This window comes from Cryptomeria japonica, chromosome 2, assembly GCF_030272615.1.
Source record: "Cryptomeria japonica chromosome 2, Sugi_1.0, whole genome shotgun sequence".
NCBI lineage: Eukaryota > Viridiplantae > Streptophyta > Pinopsida > Cupressales > Cupressaceae > Cryptomeria > Cryptomeria japonica.
The window spans coordinates 430,976,471-430,988,374 of record NC_081406.1 but is presented as its reverse complement, the minus strand read 5'-3'; the positions used below and the strand labels follow the sequence as shown (position 1 = coordinate 430,988,374).

The 11,904-nt window shown below is 60.4% G+C and overlaps 2 non-coding genes across 2 annotated transcripts; both read left to right on the top strand.

The window, feature by feature from the left end:
• The first annotated feature begins 810 nt into the window (after positions 1–810).
• Positions 811–929, top strand: LOC131873881 (5S ribosomal RNA). Its single transcript, XR_009371767.1, has one exon. It is a non-coding gene; the product is annotated as a 5S ribosomal RNA (ribosomal RNA).
• Positions 930–4,553: 3,624 nt separating this feature from the next.
• On the top strand, positions 4,554–4,672 carry LOC131873820 (5S ribosomal RNA). The gene has a single exon (XR_009371710.1). It is a non-coding gene; the product is annotated as a 5S ribosomal RNA (ribosomal RNA).
• The last annotated feature ends 7,232 nt before the right edge of the window (positions 4,673–11,904 follow it).

Here is an 11,904-nt window from a genome sequence, read left to right as displayed (position 1 = left end):
GTGGAAGCCCGGGTGGGTCGGCATCCCATGGGTGTCGAGTTGGGTGCCTGATGGGTGCTTCTTGTCAAGTTTTAGTCGTCGGGACTCATTTCGAGCCTTAGAGGTCGTTTCTTGTCCGGTTGCCCTGTCTTCGACCTGGGAACCCAATTTTGGTCCTCGGGTCCCATTTTTTTTGGTCTCGCATCCCACTTTTGGCCTGTGGCCTTTTCGGGGTCGATTCTCGTTTTGGGCATCAGAGCATGTTTCTTCTCCTAAAACCCAATATTTGTTTCTTAAGTCTCGGAACACATTTTTGTTCTCATGGACCCATCATGGGTCTTGGAACGCATTTGTGGTCCTTGGGTCCCATTTTGCATCCCGAAACTTGTTTTTGGTGCTTGATCCCTATTTTGGGTGCCCACCTTGCACCAAGTGCGCACCCGGGGCAAACCGAGCGCCTTGGTGCACCGGGGCAAGATCGAGCGTGCACCCGAGGCGCCCCGAACATGCACCAAGGTGCACTCGGCCCACATGTGAGCGCAGGTCGTTGCGCCCGAGGTGGTGTGTGGGCACCGCGTTGCAGACGGGACACTGCACGCACTTGGGCGGGTCGGGTGCGCACACGACGCCCCGTCCAGGTGCACGCACGTAGGCCGACCCGGGTGCACACCCGACGCCCTAGCAAGGTGCGCGCACCCGGGCAGGGCTCACACTTGGCGAACGGGGCGCACTTGGCGAGGGAGTGTGTGCACCTCGACGGGGGTGGGTGGCCGGGGTGGATTCGCACGTGGGTCGCGGTTTGCTAAGTACAAACTGCGACAAGCTCATAACGGGTGCGATCATACCAGCGTTAGTGCACCGGATCCCATCAGAACTCCGCAGTTAAGCGCGCTTGGCCCGAAGTAGTACTGGGATGGGTGACCTCCCGGGAAGTCCCGGTGTTGCACCCTTTTTTAGTTTTTCGCCGGGCGTCGCAATGCTATTTGAATTAACCTTTTGCCTGTTTGCGTTCTCGTCGGGGCCGGGCCGGGCCGGGGTGCGGTGCCCTCACAACCGCGCGCGCGGGGGGCGACACCGAGCGCGCACCCGAGGCGCCCCGAGCACACAGGGCACGGTGCAACCCGGGCGTTGTGTGCGCACCCCGGTGCGCCCGAGGTGCTGCGCGCGCACCCAGGTGAAATCGGTGTGCACCTCGGCCAGTGCGCGCTCGGTCGAGTCGCGCACGTTGGCCAAGGTGTACGGTGATGTTTCTTACTCTAAGGTTCCGCACCAGACGCCCGGGACAGGTGAGCGAAGCTGGGCGGGGCCGGGTGCGCGCCCGGGGCAGGTGCACGCAGCTGGAGAGAGCTTTGGAGCGCACCAGAGGTGGGGCACCTTGGAGCACACTTCGCAGCGCACCAATGATGCGCTCCACTCAAAAGTTTCCTGAAGAGGCAAAAAAAGTTGAGATTATAGAATTTCCCACTTGAGAGATTGTAAAAAAAAAAATTTTAAATGAAGGAAACGTGGGTGCAAGGGTGTGCGCGCCCGGGTGCGCAGCCCAGCCAAGGTGTGCGCACCAAGGCGCCCACCCTGGCGAAGGTGCACGCAAGGTGCGCACCGAGGCAAACCGGACAATTAACCCAACTTTCGACTTCGCGCGCACCTGCGCACCTTGGAGCGCACTTCGGAGCGCTCCTTGGTGCGCACCAATCTTGGGCACCTCGGAGTGCACCATGGCACCCACCAAGGTGCGCACCCAGGGCAAACCGAGCTCCGACTTCGTGCGCACCTTGGAGCGCACGAAAGGTGCGCACCATGGCGCCCACCAAGGTGTGCGCACCCTGGCGAAGGTGTGCACCCGGGGCAAACCGAGCTCCGACTTCGTGCGCACCTCGGAGCGCACAAAAGGTGCGCAACCCAGCCAAGGTGTGCGCAGCCCGGGCAAACCGAGCTCCGAATCGTGCGCACCAGAGGTGCACGCCATCGTGCGCACCTTGGAGCACACTTCGGAGCCCTCCTTGGTGCGCACCGATGTTGCGCACCTCGGAGCGCACCCGGGGAAAACAATGCAATTAACCCGACTTTCGACTTCGTGCGCACCTCGGAGCACACCGAGGTGCGCACCTTTGATGCGCTGCCTTCACCAATTTCCAAAAAAGGCAAAAAAACATTGAGAAGGTGTGCGCACCGAGGTGCCCACCCTGGCGAAGGTGCACGCGAGGTGCGCACTCGGGGCAAACTGGGCTCCGACTTCGTGCACGCCATGCTGCGCACCTTGGAGCACACTTCGGAGCGCTCAATGGTGCCCAACCCAGCCAAGGTGCCGACCGCGGTGAAGGTGCACGCGAGCTGCGCACCCGGGGCAAACCGGGCTCCGACTTCGTGCACGCCGCACCTTGGAGCACACTTCGGAGCGCTCCTTGGTGCGCACCATGGTGCCCAACAGGGCGCGCACCCAGCCGCGGTGCCCACCCCGGCGAAAGTGCACGCGAGGTGCGCACCCGGGGCAAACCGGGCTCCGACTTCGTGCACGCCATGGTGCGCACCATGGTGCCCACCGCGGCGAAGGTGCACACCCGGGGCAAACCGGGCTCCGACTTCGTGCACGCCGCACCTTGGAGCACACTTCGGAGCGCTCCTTGGTGCGCACCATGGTGCCCACCAGGGCGCACCCGGGGCAAACCGGGCTCCGACTTCGTGCACGCCGCACCTTGGAGCACACTTCGGAGCGCTCCTTGGTGCGCACCATGGTGCCCACCAGGGCGCGCAAGCCAGCCGAGGTGCCCACCCCGACGAAGGTGCTCGCGAGGTGCGCACCCGGGGCAAACCGGGCTCCGACTTTGTGCACGTCATGGTGCCCACCGCGGCGAAGGTGCACGCGAGGTGCGCACCCGGGGCAAACCGGGCTCCGACTTCGTGCATGCCACACCTTGGAGCACACTTCGGAGCGCTCGTTGGTGCGCACCATGGTGCCCACCCCGGCGAAGGTGCACGCGAGGTGCGCACCCGGGGCAAACCGGGCTCCGACTTCATGCACGCCATGGTGCCCACCGCGGCGAAGGTGCACGCGAGGTGCGCACCCGGGGCAAACCGGGCTCCGACTTCGTGCACGCCGCACCTTGGAGCACACTTCGGAGCGCTCGTTGGTGCGCACCATGGTGCCCACCAGGGCGCGCAACCCAGCCGAGGTGCCCACCCCGGCGAAGGTGCAAGCGAGGTGCGCACCTGGGGCAAACCGGGCTCCGACTTCGTGAACGCCATGGTGCCCACCGCGGCGAAGGTGCACGCGAGGTGCGCACCCGGGGCAAACCGGGCTCCGACTTCGTGCACGCCGCACCTTGGAGCACACATCGGGGCGCTCCCGGGTTCGCACCAGCGTTGCGCACCGTGGTGGGCACCTCGGAGCACACCAAGGTGGGCAACGAGGTGCGCACCTTTGATGCGACGCCTTCTCTAATTTCCATAAAAGGCAAAAAAAAATGAGATTTTAAAATTTCCGTTTTGAAAGATAGTGAAAAAAGGGAATGCTGGTGCCATCTTGAGCCCGCCCTGGTGCGCAGCCCAGCCAAGGTGTGCGCACCAAGGTGCGCGCCCGGGCAATTGACCCAGCTTCCAACTTCGCGCGTGCCAGGGTGGGAGCGCACCCAACAACCGGGCCTGGGAAGAGCCAATGCGAGAAACCCCACCAAACGCTCTGACAAAAAAAGAGGGGGCGCTCCAGTAACCCCGCTTCGGAGCGCACCCGGGGCAAACCTAGCCAAGGTGCCCACCCCGGCCAAGGTGCAGGCGAGGTGCGCACCCGGGGCAAACCAGGCTCCGACAACGTGCACGTCGCACCTTGGAGCACACTTCGTAGCGCTCCCGGGTGCACACCGTGGTGGGCACCTCAGAGCACACCAAGGTGGGCAGCCAGGTGCGCACCTTTGATGCGCTGCCTTCACTAATTTCCGGAAAAGGCAAAAAAAAAGGAGATTTTAAAATTTCCGTTTTGAAAGATGGTGAAAAAAACGGAATGCGGGTGCCATGTTGAGCCCGCCCTGGTGCGCAGCCCAGGTAAGGTGCCCACCCTGGCAAAGGTGCGCACCCGGGCAATTAACCCTACTTCCGACTCCGTGCGGGCAATTAACCCATTTTGCATCCCGAAACTTGTTTTTGGTGCTTGATCCCTATTTTGGGTGCCCACCTTGCACCAAGTGCGCACCCGAGGCAAACCGAGCGCCTTGGTGCACCGGGGCAAGATCGAGCGTGCACCCGAGGCACCCCGAACATGCACCAAGGTGCACTCGGCCCACATGTGAGCGCAGGTCATTGCGCCCGAGGTGGTGTGTGGGCACCGTGTTGCAGACGGGACACTGCACGCACTTGGGCGGGTCGGGTGCGCACACGACGCCCCGTCCCGGTGCATGCACGTAGGCCGACCCGGGTGCACACCCGACGCCCTAGCAAGATGCGCGCACCCGGGCAGGGCTCACACTTGGCGAACGGGGCGCACTTGGCGAGGGAGGGTGTGCACCTCGACGGGGGTGGGTGGCCGGGGTGGATTCGCACGTGGGTCGCGGTTTGCTAAGTACACACTGCGACAAGCTCATAATGGGTGCGATCATACCAGCGTTAGTGCACCGGATCCCATCAGAACTCCGCAGTTAAGCGTGCTTGGGCCGGAGTAGTACTGGGATGGGTGACCTCCCGGGAAGTCTCGGTGTTGCACCCTTTTTTAGTTTTTCGCCGGGCGTCGCAATGCTATTTGAATTAACCTTTTGCCCGTTTGCGTTCTCGTCGGGGCCGGGCCGGGCCGGGGTGCGGTGCCCGCACTACCGCGCGCGCGGGGGCGACACCGAGCGCGCACCCGAGGCACCACGAGCACACAGGCCACGGTGCAACCCGGGCGTTGTGCGCGCACCCCGGTGCGCCCGAGGTGCTGCGCGCGCACCCAGGTGAAATCGGTGTGCACCTCGGCCAGTGCGCGCTCGGTCGAGTCGCGCACGTTGGCCAAGGTGCACGGTGATGTTTCTTACTCTAAGGTTCCGCACTAGACGCCCGGGATAGGTGAGCGAAGCTGGGTGGGGCCGGGTGCGCGCCCGGGGCAGTTGCACGCAGCTGGAGAGAGCTTTGGAGCGCACCAGAGGTGGGCACCTTGGAGCACACTTCGGAGCGCACCAATGATGCGCTCCACTCAAAAGTTTCCTGAAGAGGCAAAAAAAGTTGAGATTATAAAATTTCCGACTTGAGAGATTGTAAAAAAAAAAAATTTAAATGAAGGAAAAGCAGGTGCCAAGGTGTGCGCGCCCGGGTGCGCAGCCCAGCCAAGGTGTGCGCACGAAGGCGCCCACCCTGGCGAAGGTGCACGCAAGGTGCGCACAGAGGCAAACCGGACAATTAACCCAACTTTCGACTTCGCGTGCACCTGCGCACCTTGGAGCGCACTTCGGAGCGCTCCTTGGTGCGCACCAATCTTGGGCACCTCGGAGTGCACCATGGCGCCCACCAAGGTGCGCACCCGGGGCAAACCGAGCTCCGACTTCGTGCGCACCTTGGAGCGCACGAAAGGTGCGCACCATGGCGCCCACCATGGAACCCGGTTACCCGAAAACCACCGCACCGTCGATGCTCGCGACAGTCATGCCGTGAGAGAGTGCACCGTGCACGCGACCGAGTAAGGCCACTCAGAGACATCCATTTCCCAAGCATATGCCCCCTACGCACTTTTGGTGGTGCACCCCGCACGAACAATCCCGCCTCGACCAGCCTGAACAATTCCCCTCTCGAAGGAAGGCCTCGGCCTTAATCGCCCACGACAAACAGCTTGACGAGGCATGAAGCACCCACGGGAGCCGGAGCATGACGATGCAGAGTCTCGGTTCACAGGAGCCTGGGAAGAACATCCCGTACGGAACCCTTTACCCGAAAACATCCGAACCGCACATGCTCACGATAGTCCTGCCGTTAGAGAATGCACCGTGCACGCGACCGAGTAAGGCCACTCATAGACATCCATTTCCCATGTATATGCCCCCTACGCACTTTTGGTGGCGCAACTCGCACGAACAGTCCCACCTCGACCCCGTAAACAAGCTTTTTTGCCTCGAAGAGTTCGTCGGAGACGAAGAAGCAACCTTCAGTGCAACCGTAGCACTCTTTTGTGCAACCGCCCAAACAACGCCCCCTCTACCCTCTGTCGAAACACTCGGCATTGCTTCTCCCTAAGGTGAGCTTCTCCTCATAGGCAATTCCGCTCTTATCCGGTCACGTTTGTGTGCCCGAATTTCGAAAGGCAACCTCCATGTGACATGGAAAAGACTCGAGAAGAGAGCTCGCTCACGGGAGAGAGAAGCCAAGGAGACCACGAGAGTGCTGAGAGTGGGACAGCGCTGAATAGGCGGGAGAAGCCTGCGCGTATAAACGGAGATATATATCCAATTGCAACGAAGGAACGTGCCAAAGATCGAGAACAATGGCAGAAATGCTAGTAACGTGCACTTCGGGACCAACGCATCACCGGAAGACAACCGCCAAACATCGAAAGAGTCGCGATGCTCCGCAACCTACGTGCAAAGCGGTCGCACACCGGGTAAGGGAGTGAGAGCCCCAAACATAGCTGGGCGAGGCGCTCACTCCGCTCTTTAACATCTCGTTAATACCGCCAAGGAAATGGCACAAGCACACACACACAAGCATCCTCGGAAGAGGACAGTTCGAGTGACAGGTCAAATCCAAGAGTTCCGAAGACTACCTCCAGGAACAATTGGGAACAAGACCGATTACAAGTCATCGAGTCTGTTACTGGGTGAACACGAGATGCGCACAGGAAATCGATCAGCCCTCACAATGGCCCAAGGCCAGAGATCGGACTGCTACGATTTACCCCAACAATCATCGTGCCACTCTTCGCAGAGAGGTGATAGACGCCAACGAGCCCGCGCATAGCAATCGAGGTGTAAAAAGGGCGTTGAAGGCAGGAAGCCTGGACGAAAGAGGCTACGAGGTCACCTCGAAGCGGTCTAAGAATCGGGCGCACTTGGGGCGACTACCAGTGCCAGCCCCTTATCCCGCGGTGCGTCCGACACAGAGAAATTTCCAAGGCGGCCAAGGAGCCTCCCCGCATAGCAATCGGGGTGTGAGGTTACGGATGCAGCATTGATAGCAATCGAGGTGTGAGGCGAAGGATGCAGAAGTGAGAGCCGAGGGATGTAGCAGAGATAGCAATCGGGGTGTGTGATGCAGCAGAGATAGCAATCGAGGTGTGCGGTGGCAAGGGCCCAACAGCCAGATGCATGAAGGGATGGATGCAGCAGTGATGACAACTAGGCTGTGAGGAGAGGAGGGATGCAGACAAGAAAGCAATCAGGGCTTGAGGCAAGGGATGCAGCACGGATAGCAATCATGTTGTGAGGCGAGATTACAAAGGCTAAACGTGAGAGACTGCAGGGTCGACTCAGAGAGGTCTATGCATGTGAGAGGCTGCAAGCAAGGTCGACTCGGAGCGGTCTATGCATCGGGCGCGCTTGGGGCGACTACCAGTGCCAACCCCTTATCCCGCGACGCGTCTGACAAAGAGAACGTTCCAAGGCGGCCGAGGAGGTTACCAGCAGAGGGATGGCAGTAGTAGCGATAACAGGTATAGTTCCGCGGCAGCCGAGAAGACTCACCGCATAGGAATCGGGATGCGAGGCGAAGGATGCGGCGGGAAGGCCCCTACGGCTAAACGGAAGAGGCTGCAGGGCCGCCTTGGAATGGTCCAAGCGTCGGACGCGATTGGGGCGACTACCAGTGCCAACCCCTTATCCCGTGATGCGTCCGATACACAGATAGTTCCGAGGCGGCCGAGGAGCCTCACCGCATACCAATCGGGGTGCGAGGTGAGGGATGGGACGAGAAATCCCCAACGGCTAGACGAAAGAGGCTTCAGGGCCGCCTCGGAATGGTCCGAGCATCGGACGCGCTTGGGGCAACTACCAATGCCAACCCCTTATCCCGCGATGCGTCCGATACACAGATGATTCCAAGGCGGCCGAGGAGCCTCACCGCATAGCAATCAGGGTGCGAGGCGAGGGATGGGGCGAGAAGGCCCCAACGGCTAGACGGAAGAGGCTTCAGGGCCGCCTCGGAATGGTCCAAGCATCGAACGCGCTTGGGGCGACTACCAGTGCCAACCCCTTATCCCGTGATGCGTCCGATACAAAGATGGTTCCAAGGCGGCCGAGGAGCCTCACCGCATAGCAATCGGGGGTGCGAGGCGAGGGATGCGTCGAGAAGGCTCCAACGGCTAGACGGAAGAGGCTTCAGGGCCGCCTCAGAATGGTCCAAGCATCAGACGCGCTTGGGGCGACTACCAGTGACAACCCCTTATCCCGCGATGCGTTCGATACGAAGATAGTTCCAAGGCAGCCGAGGAGCCTCACCGCATAGCAATCGGGGTGCGAGGTGGGGGATGCAGCGAGATGGCCCCAACGGCTAGACGGAAGAGGCTGCAGGGCCGCCTCGGAATAGTCCAAGCATCGGACGCGCTTGGGGCGACTACCAGTGACAACCCCTTATCCCGCGATGCGTCCGACACGAAGATAGTTCCAAGGCGGCCAAGGAGCCTCACCGTATAGCAATCGGGGTGCGAGGTGGGGGATGCGGCGAGATGGCCCCAACGGCTAGACGGAAGAGGCTACAGGGCCGCCTCGGAATAGTCCAAGCATCGGATGCGCTTGGGGCGACTACCAGTGACAACCCCTTATCCCGCGATGCGTCTGATACGAAGATAGTTCAAAGGCGGCCAAGGAGCCTCACCGCATAGAAATCAGGGTGCGAGGTGGGGGATGCGGCGAGATGGCCCCAACTCGCTTGGGGCGACTACCAGTGACAACCCCTTATCCCGCGATGCGTCTGATACGAAGATAGTTCCAAGGCGGCTGAGGAGCCTCACCGCATAGCAATCGGGGTGCGAGGTGAGGGATGCGGCGAGATGGCCCCAGAGGCTAGACGGAAGAGGCTGCAGGGCTGCCTCGGAATAGTCCAAGCATCGGACGCGCTTGGGGCGACTACCAGTGACAACCCCTTATCCCGCGATGCGTCCGATACACAGATAGTTCCAAGGCGGCCGAGGAGCCTCACCGCATAGCAATCGGGGTGCGAGGTGAGGGATGCGGCGAGATGGCCCCAGAGGCTAGACGGAAGAGGCTGCAGGGCCGCCTCGGAATAGTCCAAGCATCGGACGCGCTTGGGGCGACTACCAGTGACAACCCCTTATCCCGCGATGCGTCCGATACACAGATAGTTCCAAGGCGGCCGAGGAGCCTCACCGCATAGCAATCGGGGTGCGATGTGAGGGATGCGGTGAGATGGCCCCAAAGGCTAGACGGAAGAGGCTGCAGGGCCGCCTCGGAATAGTCCAAGCATCGGACGCGCTTGGGGCGACTACCAGTGACAACCCCTTATCCCGTGATGCGTCCGATACACAGATAGTTCCAAGGCGGCCGAGGAGCCTCACCGCATAGCAATCGTGGTGCGAGGTGGGGGATGCAGCGAGATGGCCCCAAAGGCTAGATGGAAGAGGCTGCAAGGCCGCCTCGGAATAGTCCAAGCATCGGACGTGCATTGGGCGACTACCATTGCCAACCCCTTATCCCGCGATGCGTCCGATACACAGATAGTTCCAAGGCGGCCGAGGAGCCTCACCGCATAGCAATCGGGGTGCGAGGGGGGGATGCGGCGAGATGGCCCCAACGGCTAGAGGGAAGAGGCTCAAGGCCGCCTCAGAATGGTCCAAGCACCGGACGCGCTTGGGGCGACTACCAGTGCCAACCCCTTATCCCGCGATGCATCCGATACACAGATAGTTCCAAGGCGGCCGAGGAGCCTCACCGCATAGCAATCGGGGTGCGAGGCGAGGGATGCGGCGAGAAAGCCCCAACGGCTAGAGGGAAGAGGCTTTAGGTCCGCCTCGGAATGGTCCAAGCATCGGACGTGCTTGGGGCGACTACCAGTGACAACCCCTTATCCCGCGATGCGTCCGATACACAGATAGTTCCAAGGCGGCCGAGGAGCCTCACCGCATAGCAATCGGGGTGCGAGGCAAGGGATGCGGCAAGAAGGACCCAACGGCTAGAGGGAAGAGGCTTCAGGTCCGCCTCGGAATGGTCCAAGCATCGAACGCGCTTGGGGCGACTACCAGTGACAACCCCTTATCCCGCGATGCATCCGATACACAGATAGTTCCAAGGCGGCCGAGGAGCCTCACCGCATAGCAATCGAGGTGCGAGGCGAGGGATGCGGCAAGAAGGACCCAACGGCTAGACGGAAGAGGCTTCAGGTCCGCCTCGGAATGGTCCAAGCATCGGACGCGCTTGGGGCGACTACTAGTGACAACCCCTTATCCCGCGATGCGTCCGATACACAGATAGTTCCAAGGCGGCCGAGGAGCCTCACCGCATAGCAATCGGGGTGCGAGGCGAGGGATGCGGCGAGAAGGACCCAACGGCTAGACGGAAGAGGCTTCAGGTCCACCTCGGAATCTTCCAAGCATCGGACGCGCTTTGGGCGACTACCAGTGACAACCCCTTATCCCGCGATGCGTCCGATACACAGATAGTTCCAAGGCGGCCGAGGAGCCTCACCGCATAGCAATCGGGGTGCGAGGCGAGGGATGCGGCGAGAAGGACCCAACGGCTAGACGGAAGAGGCTTCAGGGCCGCCTCAGAATGGTCCAAGCATCGGACGCGCTTGGGGCGACTACCGTTGCCAACCCCTTATCCCGCGATGCGTCCGATACACAGATAGTTCCAAGGCGGCCGAGGAGCCTCACCGCATAGCAATCGGGTTGCGAGGCAGATTATTGGGAAGGGAACCCCCTGGGATGCGGCTCAAGCAATGCCCAAAGGGACTGGAATGCGGAATCACATCGAGAGACCCAAATGCTATACGAGGGCTCAAATCGAATTATCGATTTGGCCACGACATGGACGCATCGGAACGACTACCTTCGCCGAACCACTCTCGCAATTGCATCCATACCGTAACCAATAGGCATTTCCGTTAGAGCCCTCGCATAGCATTCGGGAATCTCGCGTGCCCCTCTAAATCGACCAATGCTGGCGCTCAATGAAAATCCGAGCGGTACCCACCATTCGAGCGCCAGCATTGGTCGAGTTAGAGGGGCACGGGGGAGAATGCTCCAGTCAACACCTCCCCTGTAACGGGTCTGCATTGGGCAGAATACTTGCACAGACTTTGGATCGGGTCCAGCCTTAGTGGGGTTCCATTTTGCATCAGAACTCTTTCTTTTGCATCGCCGACATGGAGTTGGTGTTTCGCACAGCCGACTTAATTCATTTCATCGGCGGGGCCGATATGTTTTATTTCTTTGGCGGGGGCCGACATGGGACGTGGCCGATGTTCTTCTTAGCGCGGACTTAACTCATATGAGTCCGGACCTATATGGGCGCTAATTTTTCATTGGCGGGATTTCTTTTGGGCCGGCCCTATCCGCCCAACGGCTCTTTTGTTTGGGTCCGACCCTCCCGTATATAAGATGAGCGGGATGCTCATTCTTGGCAATAAGAAGCGGAGGCAGAAAGCGATCGAGCATTCGGCAGCGAGCAGACGAGCAGACAGATGCGAGTTTTCGGCGTCGCAAGTCTGAGTGCGAACATTGCAGCGAGGGACTTTATTGCTCAGGCGAGCATTGGGGTCTTGTGACTTGGCGATCTGGCACCTCGGGGAGCTAACTGGTTCTCCTCTCGAGCAAGCCGATCCCAGTCTGAGTCGAAGGGACTCTTTGTAACTTGTCCGAGTCAGATTGGCTGGCTGGGCAAACCATTTGGGGGCGACCGGTATTTCTCAATACCGAGTTCTATCCAGCATTGTAATCTTTGAGGATAATAATAAAGGATATGGGCACCTCGCCCCAGCTTTGAATGTTGTGTTGTCTATTTTATTCCGCATTGCATCCTGTATCCT